Source organism: Symphalangus syndactylus, chromosome 9, assembly GCF_028878055.3.
Source record: "Symphalangus syndactylus isolate Jambi chromosome 9, NHGRI_mSymSyn1-v2.1_pri, whole genome shotgun sequence".
Taxonomy (NCBI): domain Eukaryota; kingdom Metazoa; phylum Chordata; class Mammalia; order Primates; family Hylobatidae; genus Symphalangus; species Symphalangus syndactylus.
In genome coordinates this window covers 12,476,101-12,498,357 of record NC_072431.2, presented here as the reverse complement: position 1 = coordinate 12,498,357, position 22,257 = coordinate 12,476,101, and the positions used below count along the sequence as shown (strand labels likewise).

General features: G+C 37.2%; 1 pseudogene; it reads left to right on the top strand.

Moving 5' to 3' along the window:
- The first annotated feature begins 12,296 nt into the window (after positions 1–12,296).
- LOC129490613 (neo-calmodulin-like) lies at positions 12,297–12,942 on the top strand (annotated as a pseudogene).
- The last annotated feature ends 9,315 nt before the right edge of the window (positions 12,943–22,257 follow it).

Genomic DNA, 22,257 nt, shown 5'->3' with positions numbered 1-22,257 from the left:
ATGGGCCCCACCACAGGGGCCTCCAGACTGACATGGAAAGCCACATGGAATATGGGAAGAGCCACTGCTCAGGCATACATGGAGTCCTGAGAGCCTTGCATCCCCAGGCACCATGGCACCAGCAGCTGTAGCTCAGTTAACACCGGAGACCAGATTCCCTCTACTCACCCAGGAAAGGGGTCAAATCCAAGGGGCTGAGCAGTGATGGACTGAAGGCCTCTGCAGCACTTTGTAGGGTAAGTTTCTCTAGTCTGGGATTCTAGTGAGGTCACTTCAGCCCTGCCTGAGTTCTTGGACCATGAAAAGCTCTGTACTTCCATGGGATGGAGCTCTCAGAGGGAGACGCAAGCCACCATTTTTGCTGCTTTGCAAGCCTCCTTCTAGTTACCCTCAGGTTCAGGAAGGTTCAAGGCGATTAGGAACTATTGCAGACACCCAGCACAGTGCAGCTGCCTTAAAAAAAAGCAGCCAGACTATTTTCCACACAAGATCCTGACCCCTGCTACTTCTCACTGGGCAGGGCCTCCTGACTTGCGACCTCAGCCATCCACTGCCTGGGCTCTCAGGCTGGCAGCAGCTCTTGCTTCCCTTGGACAGAGCTCCGGAGGTAGAGGCAGCCACCATTTTCTGTTGCTTTGCAAGCCCCATCTTCTTGTCCTCAGGCTCTGGAGGGTAGGTAGTAATTAGGAACTATCATGAAACCCCAGCACAATGTAGCCACCTTACAGGAAAGCAACCAGACTGGTTCCCTTGCAGGTTCCTATCCCTATTACTCCTTGCTAAGCAGGGCCTAATAACCTGGCACCTCAGCAACTCCTTGCCTCGGCTCTCAGGCTGATAGCAGCTCTGTGCTTTTCTGTGAAAGAGCTCTCAGAGGGAGCAAGTAGGCCACCATTTATGCTGCCCCACAGTGCTCCCTCTCATTGCCCTCAGGCTTGAGAGGTAGCAAGTAGAGGGGGACTGCTGCAGACCCCTAGTACAGCACATACACCTTATGTAAAAGCAGACAGATTGTTTTTCACAAGCATCGCCACATCCACTACTCTTCACTGGGCAGTGGCTCTTGACCTGGGCCCTTGCACAATCATCCTATCCTCTCCTGCACACTTGAGTTGGTGGTAGCTCTGCATTTCACGGAAGATGAAATCCTAGAGACAACCCGTAGCCCCACTGTCATTTCAGCTGAGTGGTACTTCCCTTACTGCCCTTGGGCTGGGAAAGGAAAAATAGGCCTGATCAAGGCTCCATTAGAACCCCCAGCGTGCTTCAGACACCATGTGAAGAGGAGCCCAGTCTTTCTTCCTTATGAACCTCCTGCCCTGACTCTTTAACAAGCAGGGCCCATGGCTTTGTACAGCAGAACAGCTCTCCCACCCTAGTTGAGGATTTCCACTGCTAGTGGCTCTGTGTTTCCCGGGGAAGGGGCTCCCAGAGACAAGTGATCACCTCTCTGGCACTGCCATGATGGTGGTTCTGCCCTGCTGCTCTTGACCTGGAGAAGAAACAAAGGGCCTGAGGGCTTCACTTGCACTGCTAGCATGACACAGTCACCACACAAGAGAGTAGCCCAGTCTCTAACACTCTTCATCAGTGGGGGTCCCAACTCAGATCACCAGTGCCAGTAGTGCAGCTGTCCTACCCTCTGGCTAAACATCCTTGGTAACAGCAGCTCTGCATTTTTCTGAGGTGGATCTCTCAAAGACAACCAATAGCCTCTCTGCCACTGCTACTGCAGTGGTACTGTCCTTCTTGTCCTCAGACTGAGAAAGAACCAAAGACCCTGAGTGCTTTAACCACATCCAGCAAGCCACAGCCACCCTAAGGAGAAGAGGCCAGTCAGTCCCCCAATAAGTACCCCCCACCTCAGTCATCACCAGGCAAGGCTCCCCAACTTGAGCCCTCAATGCAGCCACCCTATCCCAGGCCAAATGCACTAACTGGCAGTGGCTCTGCATTTCTCTGGGGTGGAGCCCCAAAAGACAAGTGAAACACCATCTGGCATAGCCACTGCCAAGGTCCCTTCCCCTGCTGTGTCCAAGCTGGGGAAGAAACATAAAGCCTGAGCTTGCCCCAGGGTAGTGGTATGCAGCCTAGGAGTGCCAAGCCGAGATCTGCAGCCAGCCCCTCAGTGGGAGAGAAGCCCACACTTATAGAGCATTGAGAGGGAGCATGGCTGCAATCAAGAAGAAATACAGAGGAGCCACATGGCTGAGCTAGAGTCTACCTTCTGGCCATTATGCTGAAACACCATCTACTGGATCCCAGCCTAAGCTTCAACACCAAAAATACTTTGCTAATATACTCCTCTGGGAAATCAAGGACAATAACTCAGCTACAGATAAAGATCCCACACAAAGCCTCAGTATTCTTAAAACATGCAGAAAGAATGCCAACTGACTGTACTCAAATTACAACATAGTTGAAGGTATATCAGCCCACAGAGATGAGAAAGAACCAGCACAAGAACCCTGGCAACTCAAAAACGTAAAATGTCTTTTTTCCTCAAATGACTGCAACAGTTGCCCAGCATGGATACTTAATTGGGTTTAAATGACAGAAATGACAGAAATAGAATTCCAAATATGGGTAGGAATTAATATCATTGAGATTCAGGAGAAAGTTGACACAGAATCCAAGGATTACAATAAAAAGATATAGGAGCTGATAGACAAAATGGCCATAATAAGAAATAACAAACCTGATCTGATACAGTATGGAAAACATATTACAAGGATTTCATAATGTAATTGCAAGTATTGTAGCAGAATACACCAAGCTGAGGAAAGAATATCAGAGCTAGAAGACTGGCTTTCTGAACTAACTCATTTAGACAAAAAAAAAAAAACTTCTGAAAAATATGGGATTTTGTAAAGAGACCAAATCTATGACTCATTGGCTTCCACGGAAGAGATGCGGAGAAAACAAGTCATTTGGAAAATATGTTTCAGGATTTCACCCATGAAAATTTCTCCAAAATTTCTAGAGAGGCCAACATTCAAATTCAGGAAACGCAGAGATACCCTGAGGGACACTAACCAACAAAAATAAAAAACATTCACAAGACCCATCATCGTCAGAATCTCCAAGGTCAAAATGAATGAAAAAATGTTAAAGCTAGCTAGAGAGAAGGGGCAGGTAACCTTCGAAGGGAACCTCATCAGGCTGACAGCAAAATGTTCGGCAGAAATGCAGCAAGTCAGAAGAGATTGGGGGATTATGCTCAACATACTTATAAAAAAGAATTTTCAACCAATAATTTCATATCCAGCTAAACTAAGCTTCAAAAGTGAAAGAGAAATAAGATCCATTTCACACAAGAAATACTAAAGGAGTTCATTACCACCAGACCTGCTTTACAAGGGGCCTTAAAAGGAGTGCCAAATATGGAAAAGAAAGGCTGTTGCCAGCCACTACAAAAACCATTGACTCTATAAAGCAACCATACAGAAAAGTTTGCATAATAACCAGTTAACAACACAAGAACAGGATCAAACTCACACATAACAATATTAACTTTGAAAGTAAATGGGGTAAATGCTACAATTAAAAGGCATAGAGTAGCATGCTGGATAAAGAATCAAGATCAATGATAGACAGTCTTCAAAAGACTTACTGCCCATGCAATGACACTCATAAACTCAAAGTAAAGGGATGGAGAATAATCTACCAAGCAGATAAAGAAAAATAAAAAAGAAAGAAAAAAGCAAGGGTTGCTATTCTTATTTCATACAAAACAGACTTAAAACCAACAAAGAAAAAAAAAAAAGACAAAGAAGAGGATTACATAACGGTAAAGTATTCAATTCAAAAAGAAGCCTCAAAACAGGAGCACCCGGATTTATAGAGCAAGTTCTTAGAGACTGTGATGGTTAACATTGAGTGTCAACTTGATTAGATTGAAGGATGCAAAGAATTGTTCCTGGGTGTGTCTGTGAGGGTGTTGCCAAAGGCAATTCACATTTGAGTCAGTGGACTGGGAGAAACAGATCCACCCTCACTCTGGGTGGACACCATCTAATCAGCTGTCAGCATAAAAGCAGGAATGAAAAGAGCAGACTTGGTGAGTCTTCTTGACTCCGTCTTTCTCCCATGCTGGATGCTTCCTGCCATCAAACACTGGATTCCAAGTTCTTCAGCTTTGGGACTCTTGGACCTTCAACAACAGACTGAAGGCTGCACTGTTGGCTTCCCTGCTTACAAGGTTTTAGAACTCAGGCTGGTGTCCTTGTTCCTCAGCTTGCAGATGGCCTATTGTGGGACCTCACCTTGTGATCATGTGAGTCAATACCCCTTAGTAAACTCCCCTTTATATGTACATCTGTCCTGTTAGTTCTGTCCCTCTAGAGAACCTTGGCTAGTGGAGAGACCTACAAAGAAATTTATATTTTCACAACGTAACAGCGGAAGATTTGACATTTTATTTTTTTATTTTTTTTTTGAGAAGGAGTCTCGCTCTTTCGCCCAGGCCGGAGTGCAGTGACTTTGACATTTTACTTACAGTATTAGACATATCACTGAGGCATAAAATTAATTAAGATATTCGGGACCTGAACTCAATACTTGACCAAATGGATATAATAGACATCTACAGGCCTGTCCAACCAAACACAACAGATTATATATTCTTTTCATCACTACATGGCAAATATTCTGAAATCACCCAGACAATTGGACATGAAAGAATCCTCAGGAAAAAACAAAGAAAAGAAAACCCTAAACCATTCCAATCACATTCTCAGACTATAGCAAAATATAAATAGAAATTAATGTTAAGAAAATCACTCAAGCCCTACAATTACATGGAAGTTAAACAACTTGATTCTGAATGACCTTTTGGTAAACAATGAATTTAAGGCAGAAATCAACAAATTATTTGAAACAAAAGAGAACAAAGTCACAAGATGTCAGACTCGCTAGGACACAATTAAAATAGTCTTAAGAGGGAAATTTATAGTGCTAAATGCCAACATCACAATGTTAAAAAGAGCTAAAACCAACAACCTGACATCACATCTAGACGAACTAGAGAAACAGGAGCAAATGAACACTAAAGCAAGGAGAAGAAAAAATTACTAATATCAGAGCTGAAGTGAAGGAAATTGAGACACACACAACAAAACATAATAAAAGATCAATGAATCCACAAATTGCTTTTGTGAATGAATAAATAAGATAGACCTCTAGCTAGACTAATCAAAAAAGAGAGAAGATCCAAATAAACACAATCAGAAATGGCAAAGGGAACATTGACATTAACCCCGTAGAAATACAAAAAAGCCCTCAGAAACTATTATGAACACCTCTATGCACCCAAGCAAGAAGTCCCAGAAGAAATGGACAAAGTTCAGGAGACACATAACCTGCCAATAATGAAACAAAAAGAAATTGAATCCCTAAACAAACTAATAATGATTTGCAAAATTGAATTAGTAATAAAAAATCTACCAACCAGAGTAAGTCTAGGACAGATGGATTTACAGCTGAATTCTACCAGATGTATAAAGAAGACCTGGTGCCATTCCTACTGAAACTATCCCCAAAAATTGCAAATTCTGTGAGAACTAACTCATTTCATGAGGACACCATCATCTTGATACCAAACCAGTCAGAGACACAACAACAACAACAGCAACAACAAACTTCAGGCCAATATCCTTGATGAACATAGATGCAGAAGTACTCAACAAAATACTAGCAAACTGAATCTAGCAGCACATCAAAAAGCTAATATACCAGGAAATAGTTGGCTTTATCTCTGCTATGCAAGATTGGTTCAACATACACAAATCAATAAATATGATTCATCACATAAACAGAACTAAAGACAAAAAAAAAGGTCATCTCAATAGATGCAGAGAAGACTTTTAATATAATTAAACATCCCTTCTTATGAAAAAACACTTAACAAATTAGGCATTAAAGGAACATGCTTCAAAATAATAAGAGCCATTTATTACAAACCCATAGCCAACATTATACTGAATGGGCAAAAGCTGGAAGAATTTCCCTTGAAAACCAGAACAGACAAGAATGCCATTTTTCACCAATTTATTCAACATAGTACTGGAAGTCCTGGCCAGAGCTACAGCCAAAAGAAAGAAATAAAAGATATCCAAATAGGAAGAAAGGAGGTCAAACTATCCCTTTTTGCAGACATCCCATAGCCTTTGCCCCAAATCTCTTTGACCTGATAAACAATTTCAGCAAAGCTTCAGGATAAAAAATCAATGTGCGAAAATCGGTAGCATTTCTATACACCAACAACTTCCAAGCTGAGAGCTAAATCAAGAACACAATCCCATTCCTGATAGCCACGAACAGAATAAAATATCTAGGAATATAGCCACCTGAGAGGTGAAAGATCTTTACAATGAGAATTACAAAACACTGCTGAAAGAAATTAAAATTTACATAAACAAATGGAAAAATATTTCATGCTCATGGCTAGAAAGAATCAATGTTATATTTAAACAATGATACTGCTCAAAGCAATTGACAGATTTAATGCCATTCTTATCAAACTACTGATGATATTCTTCACATAATCAGAAAAAGAATTTTTAAAGCTTGTATATAACCAAAGTAGCTTGAATTGCCAAGGGAATCCTAAGCAAAAAGAACAAAGCTGTTACCCAACTTCTAACTATACTACAAGGCTACAGTAACCAAAACAGCATGGTAGTTGTACAAAAACAGACACATAACCAATGGAACAGAATAGAGAGTCTAGAAATAACACTGCACACCTACAATTATTTGATCTTTGACAAAACTGAAATAAAAATAAATGAGCAAATGACTCCTTACTCAATAAATGGAGCTGGGCTAACTGGCTAGCCATATGCAGACAATTGAAACTGGACCCTTTCCTTATGTTACATACAAAGATTAACTCACAGTGGAATAAAAACTTAGATGTACATGCTAAAGCTATTAAAACCCTGAAAGATTACCTAGAAAATACTATTCTGGATATAGGATCTGGCAAATATTTCATGACAAAGACATTAAAAGCAATCACAACAGAAATAGAAATTGACAAAGGGGACCTAATTAAAGAGCTTCTGCACAGCAAATGAAACTTTCCATAGAGTAAACAGAAATCTTATAGAATGGAAGAAAATATTTGCAAACTAATCATCTAGAAAAGATCTAGTATCCAGAATCTATAAAAAACTTAAAAAAATTTACAAAACAAAACAACCCCATTAAAAAGTGGGCAAAGTATATTAACAGACACTTTTTAAAAGAAGACATATATGTAGCAAACAAGAATATTAAAAAATTCTCAACATGCTCAACATCAATAATCATTAGATAAATGCAAATGAAAACCACACTGAGATACTATCTCATACCAGTCAGAATGGCCATTACTATTAAGTCAAACAATAGCAGATGCTGGCAAGGTTGCAGAGACAAAGGAATGCTTTTACACTTCTGATTGGAATATAAATTGGTTCAGCCATTGTGGAAAGCAGTTTGGCAATTTCTCAAAGAACTCAAAGCAGAAAATGCATTTGACCTAGCAATTCCGTTATTGGGTATATATCGAAAGGATTTTAAATCATTCTACCATGAAGACCCATTAATGTGTATGTTCATTGCAGCACTATGCACCATAGCAAAGACATGGAATCAACCTAAATTCCCATCAATGGTAGACTGCATAAAGAAAATGTGGTACACATACCCTATGGAATACTGTTACAGGGTTCTTGCAGTGTCATTCTTCTGGCTGGAAACCTCTGTGGCTGGTGGCACCTTTGCCCAAGTTTTGCTCAGGCCTGCTGGGCTTGTTCTACCTAGTCAACTTGGCAGACTGTGCTTGGCTTATGCTACTGGCCTGGATCCCATGCCTGCCAAAGGCGAGCCAGGCACAGAGTGGTGAATGATGTGTGAGCAAGTGAGCATGGGGTCCGTCCACTGTGCACAGCCAGGCACACCAGCTGCAGTGGGGTAGGCAGCTCCAGGCACCAGCAGGGATCTCAGATCCCTGTGAGGCTGCAGAGGGACCAGGCATTCTGCAAGCAGCTTCCACAGCTGGCAACATGAAACACAGTGACACTCGGAAGCTTGGTGATGCCAGGAACTGCAGAGCCCCAAACAGGGGGTCATAGCCCTGGCTTGGGGAGCTCCTAGGTCTGTGTTCCCTATAGGGCTGCAGCTCTTCTGTTCTTTTTTTCTTATTGCCTGCAAAGTGGCAAGCAAGGGGCATGTTTCAGCCCTGTTTGTGTTACAGCTCTTTCAGCCCTGCCATTAAGCAGGTCCTGAGTTTTTGTGTCGTGTTCAGAAAGAATGATGTACGTGGACAAGTGGAGGTTGAGCAAGGGAAAGAGATGCTCTGTTGAGCAACAGAACAGCTCAGAGGAGACTCAAGGTGTGTAGTTCCTCTCTGCTGTAAGGTCATCCCATCACCTGCTCTGCTCTCAGCAGAGAGGAGACCCACAGTTGAGAGGAGACCCACAGTTGGAAACTCCTCTCTGCAGGGAGGTCTTTCTGTTGTCTCCTGGAGTGGGGTTGAGTCCAGGATTGTTATGGGCTTCAGAGGGGAAGAAATACCTGCTGGTTGGCCCATGGGCAGCCATGGGTGGGCCTGGAAAAGGCACCATAAGTTCTCACTCTGGTCTGCAGAACTACCAGCCTGATCTGCAGAACTGGAAGCCTGGTCCCAAGGTCTGAAGGCCGTCCCTGACTTGAAGGCGGGGTTTAACTGGGCACCTGCCCTTTTCTTCCCAGGAGCCTGTCTGCCTCCTGCCGCCATTAACCTGCCATCTATGGTGCCCCACAGTGCCCAGGCTGTTCATGCGGAGGGGTACCTGCAGGCTCACACCTAATCACCTTTAGCTCCACCTCAGCCTCCCTCCTGTGCTCCTTTGTTTCCCAAGTCTGGAGGGGGCTGAGGCAGCAGGGGGCTGGTGTGTCAGCCCTGCCCTGAGCACATGCACACCCAGCAGGTTGTGACAGCACTCAGCCTCAACCACAACTTTGCTCCAAAATTGGAGTGGGGAGTTGGTGGTATAGTGGTGAGCGTAGCTGCCTTCCAAAACTGGAGTGGATTCCGAGAATGTGGAGAGGCCAGGAAGTGGGAGCAGACACTTTGAGCCTGCAGGGATGGGGTAGCTTCCTAAGCCTCTGAGAATGCAGAGATGTCCGGGTCCACAGCCATGACTGAGCAGCTGTAGCTGCTGAAAGGGGCAGGAATCCCACCCCTCTAACTTGAAAGGGGGTAGGGCTTCGCCTTTTTCCAACTCCTGCCAACTCCATGGAGTAGGCATACCTGGCCCTGCGTCCCGGACTGCAGTCAGCGACATGGCAGTGGCTTTTCCAGACGGGCCGCCACTGCCATCCATACTATGCAGCCATTAAAATAGAATGAGACTGTGTCGTTTGCAGAAACATGGATGAAACTAGAGGCCATTATACTAACTGAAGTAACACAGGGACAGAAAACAAAACATCTCATGTTCTCTTAGTGAGAACATTGAGTACATATGGACACAAATAAAGAAATAGTAGACACAGGGCCTTACTTGAGTGTGAAGGAGGGAAAAAGGTGAGGATTAAAAATTATCTTATTGACTACTATGCTTACTATCTGGGTGGTGATGTAAAAAGATAAAGAAAATCTATAATGAGAAAAATAAATCTATCTTTTGTAGAACTGATAGCTAAGACCAAGAATAGGTTCTTCAAATAAAAGAGACAAATGTAAAAAAAGAAAACATAGAAGAAAGACAAGTAAATTATAAAATACATTTTCAAATTTGAAGAGAACATTAAGACTTGGAGTAAAATATTTTGGACAACTGCTACAATTGAAAACACTGATTAAATAAATAATTCTTTTAAACGTAAATAACGATGAACTTATTGGGAAGGAAAAAATTTATAAGACAAATGAAGAAATTGAAACACACACAAAACAAAACAAAAAAAATGCTGAAAAAATTTGCAAAAGCAAAAGGCAAGCATCTAACTTGGATTTCAAAACTAATGCTCCCAACCTCTTATTCAAATAAAAATTTGGGATTATCACTGTTGCTGTTTGATAAAACTAAAGTAAAACCACGCAAATCATATCCAACATTTTATATCAACTAGTGGGGGGAAAATGAATGAAGTCAAGACATTCAGAAAAAACATATAAGACATAACTGAAGCAATTATTGCAATAAATAATTCTTTAAAATCAGAAGTATTGTCTTTTTGGAGCAATGGATTTTGTTGATACATTTCCTTATACCAACAACTTTCTGGAATAAATACTTTGATCAGAGTGTTTATTTAATACATCTATAGTCTATTTGCAAATGTTTTATTAAACATTTTGTACGTATAAGTAAGATTGGACTATAATTGCTTTGTAGAGGATTTTATAGAAAATATTGATAATAAAATGAACTGATTTGTAATGTGAATTTTTATATTATATTTACTGACTTTATTTAATAATTGCAAACATTTCAACTTTTTATACTGTTTAATTATGGAGTTATTCAGTATCCGTATTTAACATTTGTTGTATTTTCATACAAAAGGTCAATTTAAAAAAAAAAGATATTTAATATATTTCCACATGAAGTGTTTCTTTTGTTAGTAGAGATTTTCTTATTACTGCCCATTTTGTCATCATCTTTTGGGCTTATCTTACTCAGTTGCTAACTGTTCTATCTGTGCTGGATTCACATTTGGCACTGACTTTGAATGTGACTCTGTTGTCTTCCAAAATTGTTTTTGTGGCTTTAACAAATGTTTCTTGGTTCATTATTTTTACTTTTATGCTTCGTATGTAATATGCATTGCAATATTAGATATTAAGTAAAAGACAATAAAGGAGTAATTGACCTAATATTTTGAATATATCAAAGACTGGGGTAAGTGGTGAGGTTGATTTGGATGACGGTCTTTAATGGAAACTAACCTTATGTTTTAAAATTTGTAGCTATTTTTGCTTACACTATATCTTACTACTTAGCACACTTGGATATAAAATCCAAAAATGCCTTTTTATGGCAAAAAAACTGTATATAATTAAGTAATAATTACTTGAACTTTATAAATAAGCTTATTGATTATTTATAATCACTTGTGTTAATACATGTTTACATAATGTTTATTTCTCTGCATATGCAACACATACATTTCATCTCTTCTAGCTTATGATCATACTGTTTTATAGTCTATGCTTCACACCTTTTTTTCTTTCTTAAAGTGTAGTAATTTTCAAACTCCAGTATATAAAATGATCTTTTCTAACATTTTAATTATCCATGTTTTTATATAATTTTTGTTATATTTTCCCAATTTTAAATGCAAAAGTAATGTTCGTTTTAAATTGTATAATTTTTTCTTTTGTTTACAAGTGATGTTGAATATGTCTTTGTATTTTCAATTTTTCTGTAATTTATTTATGCATAGTTTATAACTATGTATCATCTTATGTGGTTATGGTTTTCTTAATGATTAACATAACTCTATCATACTAATATTAACATATTCTATAAAACCTATCACAATTCTGTTTTCTGCCAGTGATTACTTTATAGTTATCTTGATCTACCAAATTTGCATACATTTTATTAAAACACATTATGCATATAGAAAGGTGCACAATTAGAAATGAGCATGTTGATAAATTATCAGAAAATGAACAGTGATGGGACCATTACCAAAGTAAAGGAATAGAATATAATCTGTGTTCTAGAAATCCCTCTTGTGCCTCAGCCCAAAGCTAATCCACTCCCACTACTCTGACTTCTATTGCCATTGACATACATTTAAATCTTTTAAAAACCTATCAATTTTTACTACAGATAATTATTGCTTATCTATGATTAGGATATCTTTCCTTATCCTAAAAACAGGTAAATATTTTTTGTATGTTTTTTCATCATTTTGGTATTAAATATTTATGTATGTGCAACAGTTTATTTGGAATTTGCTCTTGTTTAAATACAAAATAACACATTTTTATAATTATTTTTAAATGTTTTCTATGCTGCATATTTGGAGATTAAATAATACACTCCTAAATAACAAATGGCTAAAGGAATATCAAGAAAAATTACAAAAACAATTTTAACTAAATGAAAATGAATTTAAAATATAAACATTTGTAGGATGCAGCAAAAGCAGTGCTTAAAGAGAAATGTATAACATTAAAAACATGTTAGAAAAGAACAGAATTTCAAATCAATCATCTAAGTTTCCACCTTAGGAAAATAAGGAAACAAAAGCAATGGAAGGCTAAATAAAATAAAAAAATGAGTCCGAGTGGAGCGAGGCAGCCAGCCATGAGGTTGTATGGTTGCATCTGTGAAACCAGTACTGCTTGCCGCATAGGTGACCAACTGATGGGACAGCAGGTTGCAGAATGCAAAGAATTTTTTCACTGTCTGACAAGGATAATGATGGAACTGTAACAATAAAGCAATTGAGAAGTGTAATGAAGTCTCTTGGGTAGAATCCAACAGAAGCAGAGGATATGATTAATGAAGTAGATACTGATGGTAAGGGCACAATTGACTCTCCTGAATTTTTGACAATGATGGCAAGACAAATGAAAGACCCAGACAGTGAAAAAGAAATTAGGGAAGCATTCCAAGCGTTTGATAAGGTTGACAATGGTTATATTAGTGTAACAGAGTTTCACCCTGTGATAAATCTTAGAAAGAAGTTAACAGATACCAAGGTGATGAAATGATCAGGGAAGCAGATATTGATGGTGATGGTCAAGTAAAGTATGGAGAGTTTGCACAAAAAGATGATGGCAAAGTGGACATTGTGCAGAATGTGTTACATTTCTTGCACAAAATTGTTTATTTGCCTTTTCTTTGTAACTTAGCTGTAAAAGTTTTTCACTACTGTCAAAAAATAACACAATATGCATGTATAGTAGTTAAGACTTCGTTGCTTCCATGTTTTCATCCCTTCTCTTAATGTCATTGTCCTGAAACCTGATTTTAGAATATTGATCAAGTAATATGTTGTATGTGGCTTACACTTGAATATATATCTAAGCCCTTCTGCACATCTAAAATTGGATGGAGTCGGTCAAATGAAGGAATATCTAGGTTATGGCTTCTTATAAAGTAGGTTTCTTTAGGAACTGTGGGCATGTTGTTGTTGAAGTGAAGTGTGAAGTTGTAACTGTGTAGACTATAAACAGTTAACAATATGTAATTCACAGTTGCACTATTGCAAAAAAGGCATATTATTCAGGTTTTCATATATGATTTTTTCATACTGCCGGTCTTGTACTGAAAACATTTTCTCTTCCTGATACTTGCATTTTACACTGTTGTTAGCTACTGGAAGATAATCTGCTGATGGCACAATTTGCCTCAAATCCATTCCAAGTTGTATATTTGTTTTCCAGTAAAATATTACAATAAAAAAGAAAGCAAAAAACATAAAATATACTAAAGAAATAACTTAAAAAATTAAGTAATGAAACTTACAACTTACATTCTGAATATTATGTTAAGGTGACTAACTTATAGTTAATCATTTTCTTCAAGTAGGATAATTAAGTGCAAACAATATCTGCAATCAAATATGTTCTGTTAACTAGCATCCACTATAGCAGGGGTCCCGAATCCTTGGGCTGCAGTCTGTGGCCTGTTAGGAACAGGGCCACATAGCAGGAGGTGAGCAGTGAGTGAGCGTGAGCATTACCACCTGAGCTCCACCCCTGCTCAAATCAGAGGCAATGTTAGATTGTCACAGAAGTGCGAACCCCATTGTGAACTGCGCATGCCCGGGATCTAGGTTGCGTGCTCCTTATGAGAATTTAACTAATGCCTAGTGATCTGAGGTAGAACAGTTTCATCCCCAAACCATCCTCACCACACCCCTGTTCGTGGAAAAATTATATTCCATGAGACTGGTCCCTGGTGCCAAAAAGCTTGGGGACCGCTGATAGAAGTTATTCTTTATGCCAAAAGAACATAGATTTTTGGAAAAAAGTAAATTAATAAATATCAAACTGTAAAGTCATTTACACAAAGTTTTGGGTTTAATGATCACTGTGTAGTCTATACAAAAATTTCACTGTCTTCATATACATGTTATTATCATTTTATTTGGCAAATACCTGATTTGTGTGAGACTGATATCATGTTCCCTACAAAGGATAGCCTGGTTGTTATAAGTCACCTTATTTATTTTATCACAGTCATATTCAATGGTGGAAACTTGGTCTAATCTAATTGAAGCTGAAAACTTATTATATTTATTCTTTTTTTATAGTTTGGAGAGAAAACACTTCTTTGGTCTGGGAAGGTGAGTTTGAGGTATACAGATGAATGTGCAACTGATGTATTTTTCTTTTAAGGAAAACTATCACTACTTTTTGCTTAAGGAAAATCTGTGGGCTCACTAATCCCCTAGATTCGCAGAGGTTTCCCTGAATGCCTGAGACTTCACTGATGGTTTGATTAAGCTGAAGGCCAATGATGTCCACTGGACTGCTGAGGCTGCTGTTTTTATGCCATAGAAACCATAGACAGATGTGTTGCTCCACTCATTGGGCAGAACTCCAGGCCATTCTCACAAATCTGTCCAATATTTAGATAGATTAACTTTGTTGTATTTTTCTACTGATTGTTAGGCTGTTTTCAATTGCTTCCCATTTTGGTGTGCCATTTGGAAAATAAAATCCTGGCAAATTAAAAACATCTCTTTTGAGACCATGAAATGTGGGGAAAAATTATGACTGCTTATGGAAATATCTGGGTCACTCATGCAAATGTCCATGGTAAAAGACCATTTGCTAATGAGACTTACTAGAGTCAAGGTGTTAATCAAGTCTGCATTCCTCAGATTGCTACCATTATGGACTAGATCTGTCATCAAGCAGGTCTCTGATTCACCTCAACCATTATAAACTAAGCTACCATTGTATGCCAGACTTCTGTCTCCCATTAAAAGTTTATTAGGTTGTTTCCTAATGGAAGAGGACTCATGGCACTGGGTGTTGCCCATGTCTGCTTCGTATTTGAAGACTGATCACATCAGAATTTTGACCCCAGCTCAGAGCTTGTATCAGGTCATACCACAGTTGACACTTTTTCAGGTCATACATTACTTTTCCAGTTCAACCGGCTGACCCCAGTTGCAAGGGGTGGCCATTGAAATTAACCTGTATCTTTTTTTCTACTTTGTTAACAATTTGTTATCAATTTTGTTGTTACTGATTCAAGCCCAACAATGGTATTCTGTTATCACAAAAGAATTTAACAATAGGCTGATAGTTAAAATATTCAGCCAATCTTTCCAGTCATCTACAGGCATTTTCTATTGCAGCACACTGAAATATTCTTCTCTAAAATTGACTCAAAAAGATTTCTTATTCTACTTCTTTCACCTCCTTTTGGCCTGTACACTTTAGTAAGTCAGTCTGGTCATCGAATACAGTTGCCTCCAAAAAAAAAAAAAAAAAAACAAAATCATCTTTTCTTGGTTTCTCCCTGGGCTATGAACAGGATGAAAACGTGAGGCATTATATAGATGTAATTTGAAAATTTATTATTTTAGGTTCCCTTTTGTCCAAAGAGAATACCACTTTTAGAGTCTTTTTACGTATGATTTTAAATTCTGTATTGATAAATAAAAATAAATTAAATAATAATGAGGAATTTTGATGCACAAATTACTAAATGAATAGTTTTCTGCAAGTTAGAGAAAACATAAATTATTATTTAAGGTTTTTGGTATTGTTGATGCTGTGATATATTGAATTTCCCCTTTGATTGAAAATGATCCTCTGAAAAATCTAACACACATTAAGTATGGGTTGAGGATGTTTCTGAGTCTATGAAACAGTGGGGCAGAAAAGCACTAAGTATTTGATTTTCTGGCACACAAAACCTAAAGTCAACCACAAGGTACGTATTTAACTTCTGCAAAAATGGATCTCCAAATTTTGACCTCAAAATTGAATACAATTGAATGAGATTGCCATTTATTAACTTTAACATTGCTGCCTTTCCCCCACCCCCCAAAAATATCCTAGATTTCAGATTGTTTTTAAAAAATTTGGAGGCTGGGCACGGTGGCTCATGCCTGTAATCCCAGCACTTTTGGAGGGCGAGGCAGATAAATCACCTGAGGTCAGCAATTCAAGACCAGCCTGGTCACCATGGTGAAACTCCGTCTCTACTAAAAATACAAAAATTAGCCGGCTGTGGTGGTGGGTGCCTGTAATCCCCGCTACTTGGGAGGCTGAGCAGGAGAATGGCTTGAACCCAGGAGGGGAGGAGGAGGTTGCAATGAGCTGAGATCACACCATTGCACTCCAGCCTGAGCGACAGAGAGAAACTCCATCTCAAAAAAAAAAAAAAAAAAAAATGGAGTAGACTTTCTTTTTTCTGTCCTCATTTCCAATTTTTATTTCTAAAAATAACTGTCTTTTAGGTGGGTTCTTTTATTTAACTGATTTTCTGTTGGCTTGTTGCCTTAGTTTTGCAGCCAAGAAAATTCTGGACCAAACTGCATGATTCCTCAACTAGATATGAGCTTATAACACTGTTTTATACTCATTATTTATTGGCTCTCATATCTTCGTCTGTACCTGTTTAGACACCTGACATTTTCCCCTATCCTTATGGAGATAGATTAAAAAAAGGCTCAAAGATTTATTTATTTATTTATTAATGTATTAATGAAAAAATCTCATAGATGTTTGACCCACCTTCTTCGATTTTTCCTTCTTTCCTAATATCACCAAGAGGTGAAAGAAAGAAATAAGCTTTATTGCCCTAGGAAATGATTGGATTTATAACTCTGAAGGAAGAGGAAAGTAGATTTCAAGGACATTAGTTTTATTAATAAGGCCAAACATGCCAAAATATTTTTTATGGCTTGGTATTTGCACTTCCCTTGTGCACTTAAACAAAATGATATTTTGATCATGAAGAGTGAGAAGGCATATTTAGAGTCACCTTCTATGATTTCTACTGCCTACAAAAAAACCCTGACATTTTTATTTCAGAAAAATATTTACTTTTATTATTTTTGTAATGCTTTATTTTAACAATATACGTATGCTTTACATAATTTTAAGTCAAAGTATTAGAAGCTAAAAGATAAGATTTTATGATGTGTTCTATGCATGTATGAATTTGATAAAGTTTGAAAATTAATCTTCAATATGTTTAACCTTGGGATTCTACTCTAAGTACGTAAATTTCTGATGATAAATAGCCTGATATAAGAAAAAACCCTAATATGAATTACTGTGGAACAGTTTCCATATTTTCTTCTCCTTCTCTCTGTTGTGATTTACATTGATTTTAACCATGAGAGCCATTATTTTTCATAACAGCTATTTAAATAATGTTAATTCATGGAAACCTGTTAATAATTTTCTTTCACTGATAATATAATTACTTCGATTGATGTCCTTCTAGAGGTACATTAGCTTATATCCCAGAAATAATATTTAACAGGGAATTTCTGGTTTCTTGTACATTACATTGAATCATGTAATATTTTTGTTCTTCAAAAAATAAATCACAGAATGTAATATTTTTGTTCTTCAAAAAATAAGTCACATAATGAGCAGTTGTATACCTGCAACCGGTTCTTCTCAAACCACAAAGCAAATTTCCTCCTACCATCCAATCATCATTACTTGAATGGAAGTTGTTTTGTTTTTTACTAGTCTTGATTTGTCTCTCAAGATCTTCTCATAAGTTAAGAACTTTTCATAAATTTTTAATGCCAGAAGTAAATAAACACTAATGGCTATTAAACGTATGACAAAGTATTAAACTTTTATATGAAAGAGGTGAAATAAAACAAAACAGTAGTAAATGTATGACATTTAAAATATTTTAAAGAAATACAATATTGTTATTGTCACCAAATAGAAATGAGATTACTGAATGCCTACTCAGGATACATTTTCTTCTTTAGTAAATTTTCTTTCCAATTTGTATGGATGACACTGCAATTAGTTAAGAGACCTATTCCTAATGACCCTTTATAACTAGGTTTGGTCGTGTGATAGAGTTTTATCAAATAATGTATGAAGGCAATTGTGATATGAGATTTTGAGTAAGGTTGATAAGTGGCAAAGGTCCCTAGAAAATGCTTCCTGTTTGTCATTCCTTCCTTGTTCCTTCTTGCAAACTGTGATACAAGAACAACTTTTTGTACTTGAGGATGGGAGTCAGTAAATAAAAGCAGTAAAGTAGAAAGCTCCTGGGTTTCTGATAATTATGGAGGGCCCACAAAAGTCTTGGACTACCTACTTCTGGATTTTTTTTATAAAAAAAAACATTATTTGTTACTCATTCTGGGGAGACAATTAAACACTCTTATTGATGAGAGTTTATTTTTCTAAATTTATGGACAACTAATCAAATGTATTAAAATACTTAAAATTATGTATCTCCATCAAGATCTTTATGCAAAAAAAAAAAAAGAGAAATCCTTGGTGTCTCTTTTCCCCCTCACATCTAAATGATGAAATAACTATTTTGGCTTCTCTGTGTAATACATTTAGATACCAATCCTTCTTTATTATACCTTCTGCCACCTACCTAGTCTAAGCCCAAAGTTACCATCATTTCTTTCCTGGATCAATGCAATAAAATCCTAAGACATGTTTCTTCTTTCAGACCTACACGCTCTTTGTCTATTGAGCAATCAGAGTGTAAGGCTGGAGACAATGGAGCTGTTGTCTCAAATAGGTCCTCATTCCCCTCCCACCAAATATATACCTACTTTTATTTTTACTTGCTTGCCTTTTCTTCACTTTATATTTATTTTTTTAACTGTCTCCTCATTAATTACAAGCATGTTATTATAGGGCTTATGTAGGGCTTTTTTACGTGTCTCCATCATTAATTATAAACATGCTCTTATAGGGCTTATGTAGGGGCTTATTTCTACCTGTTTGTTTGTAGGATCTCAGATTTCATTACAGCTTGACACAAATACTTAGTACATATTTTTCAAATGCATGAATGAATGACAAAAGCTAAATTAAACACATATGTTTAATATGAGCCATGTTTAAATAAATTACAGGAAAGAGGTTCAATGAACACTTTGCTGCTGTGATAATAATTGTGTAGAATATTTTTGTTTTATTTAATAAACTGTACTTTTTAGAAGAGTTTTTATATCTAGAAGAATTGTAAAGATAGTATGTCTTACATTTATAAGGTATGTTTGTTACCAATGATCAAGTATTAATACATTATTATTAACAAAAGTCCGTATTTTATTCAGTTTTCTTAAGTTTTACCCAATGTCTTTTTTTTCTTCTAGGATTCCAGCCAGAATAGCATTTCATATTTATTCATCATTTTTACTTAGGTGTCTCTTGGCTGTGACAGTTTCTCATACTTTTCTTGTTTTTGATGACCATCACAGTTTTGAGTTGTAGTGGTCAAATATATTGTAGAATGCCCTTCTGTTGGGATTTGTCTGATGTTTTTCTCATGATGAGTCTGAGGTTATAATTTTGGGGAGGAAGAACATGAGAAAAAGTGCTCTTTTGATAATCTGGTATCAAAGGTACCTACCATCATATATTAGTCAGTGTTCTCTAAAGGGACTGAATAGCATAGATGTAAATATGAAGGGGAGTTTATTAAGGAGTATTGACTCACAGGATCACAAGGTGAGGTCTCACAATAGGCGGTCCGCAAGCTGAGGAGCAAGGAAGCCAGTTAGAATCCCAAAACCTCAAAAGTAGGGAAGCCAACAGTGCAGCCTTCAGTCTGTGGCCAAAGACCCAAGAGCCCTTGGCAAACCACTGGTGTTAAGTCCAAGAGTCCAAAAGCTGAAGAACTTGGAGTCTGATGTTTGAGGGCAGGAGCCATCCAGCACAGGAGGAAACAGAAGACTGGAAGACTCAGCAAGTCCCTCCAGGTTCTTCTGCCTGCTTTATTCTAGCGGGCAGCTGATTAGATGGTGGCAATGCAGATTGAGGGCGAGTCTGCCTCTCCCAGTCTACTGACTCAAGTATTAATCTTCTTTGGAAACACCCTCAGGACACACCCAGCAACAATACTTTGCAAGCTTCAATCCAATCAAGTTGACACGTATTATCAACCATCACAATCGATATGATTATTACCACTAATGATCAATGTGAGTACTTGGCACAGATAGTGTGTGTCAAGATTCTTTATTGCAAAGGGAATCTTCTCCTTGCTTTCCACATTGTAGTCTTTGTGAAAAGAAGCTTTAAGCTTAGTCTACATGAAAGGTTATACTCTCCCTCTTTGAACAGAGAATTTTCATAAATTATTTAGTATTCTACTTTGGGGATTTGTTTCTTCTTTGCCATTTATTTTTTATGTAAGCATTTATTTGTATCAGTATGGATTTATGTGTACTTATTTTATACTTTGGATTATAATCCAATGCAATTTTATTCATGTTGCTACTAAAATTATTTCAGTTTTGGCCATGGAGAGGCTTTCCAATTGTTTCTTAGTCCTTTGGCATACTATCAGATTGCATTTTTTAAAAAAATTGTGCTATTTTATTTTCTGACACGAAAAGTTTCTCAGGCTCATGCTGTATATTTTCTACCTTCATCCCAGACTCAGTCATTTCTCCAAATAGCATTTTTTATTGTAGAATTAAGAAAGAAACAATAAACTATATTTCATTTTTGGTTGCAGTTGATATGCAGATACAGATATACGTTGAAGTGTTAGTAGTAGTGTTATAATTGTTTGTTGGGGTCCATCCCGCAGACCCCAGCTGAACAACGGATGAATAATGTACTCAGACAGCAATATTTCAGTGAAGGAGCTGGCCAGGGGTCCGGCCGCTGACAGAAAGGCTTGTAGCACCAGCGTGCCCCAACTAGTTGGCCCTGCCTCCATTTATTTGGCACAGATTAATGACAAAGGCTTTGAGTCAACACACTTGTGGGTAATTAACCTGCTTGCTGACCACCCGGAGCAAAGAGCACGCACCCTAAAGGTTAGTCTTAAGACCACAGGAGTAAACAATCTATTTAGATAAACTCCCCCCCATTGCTTTGTATCTACTCTAATCTATTTAACTAAAGGTAAGGGTATAAGTCTGCCTTCAGCCAAGTGTTGTACTAAAGTTATGCAAACTCTCCAGCTTTCCAAGGTTTGTGGCTATTTCCTAGAACCAAAATTTTTCCCACCAGCCTGTCTGAACCCCAAAAATTGTTATTACATATTTTTGACATAAATATTTTTTCTAAATGTTCTATATGCGTTTATATAGTTCTTATTATAAAAAACACTGAATGATATTGCATAAAATGATTAAGACCCTGTTTTTTTTTGTTTGGACTATGTAAAAACTAAAATTAAATTTGGGCTCTAAAAGAAATTTGGTCATCAATACTTCCAATAAATGTAGTCAGATTACATATAAATTTTAATTATATATTAATAAAGTTTTTAATTGCCTAAATATTAGTGGGGATTTATAAATTAAAGCAGAAGTTTTTTTGAAAAGGTTTCTGTGACATTCAAGTAACAGAATACTCACAAGAAATTAAAGTTTAAAATACATTTTGAATCTCCTATTGAATTTACCGAATATCAATATGGAGCCTTGCTAAATTATCTGCCACTAGGAACTGAGCATAAACTACATAAATTAGGGTGATATAATATGCTGCCATGGCAATTGAAAAGCTTATATTGTGCAGCTGAATTTTTAAATTGAAATTATGAGACATCAATCATTTTTATTTTTACATAGTGGTTGGTAGAATTCTGAGATTTTATATTTGCTTATTGCATTTATGTACATGTTAAAAGGTATTTTTTAAATTTTGATTAAGTAAGTGCTCCATAAATAATAGAATAGTTTATTAAATATTAAGAATTATCATTGGTTAAATTTAGAACCATATTACATGCATGTATTACAATTTATGTTTTCAAGCATATAGCTATTTATAGAAATAAAGAGAAATGACTACTCAAATATTTGAGATTTGTTATCACATTTAATTTTATTAGCAAGGTCATGCATTATCACTACCTTTATTTCACAGACGTAAGTGGGTATGACATTTGGCCAAATTCAGGCAATTAATAAGTTTAGGAATTCTGCTTTAAATTTAGGTATGTTTGATTCTAGGCTCAAATTATTAACACAGTACCATCAATTACAATAGGTTTCCTGAAGGTTCTATTGTATAGTCATATATTTGAAAAGTTACACAAGGTAATATTATGATTTGTTCTGATAAACCTGTTACAAATAAGTAACATGCCAGCTTAGTATTAAAAA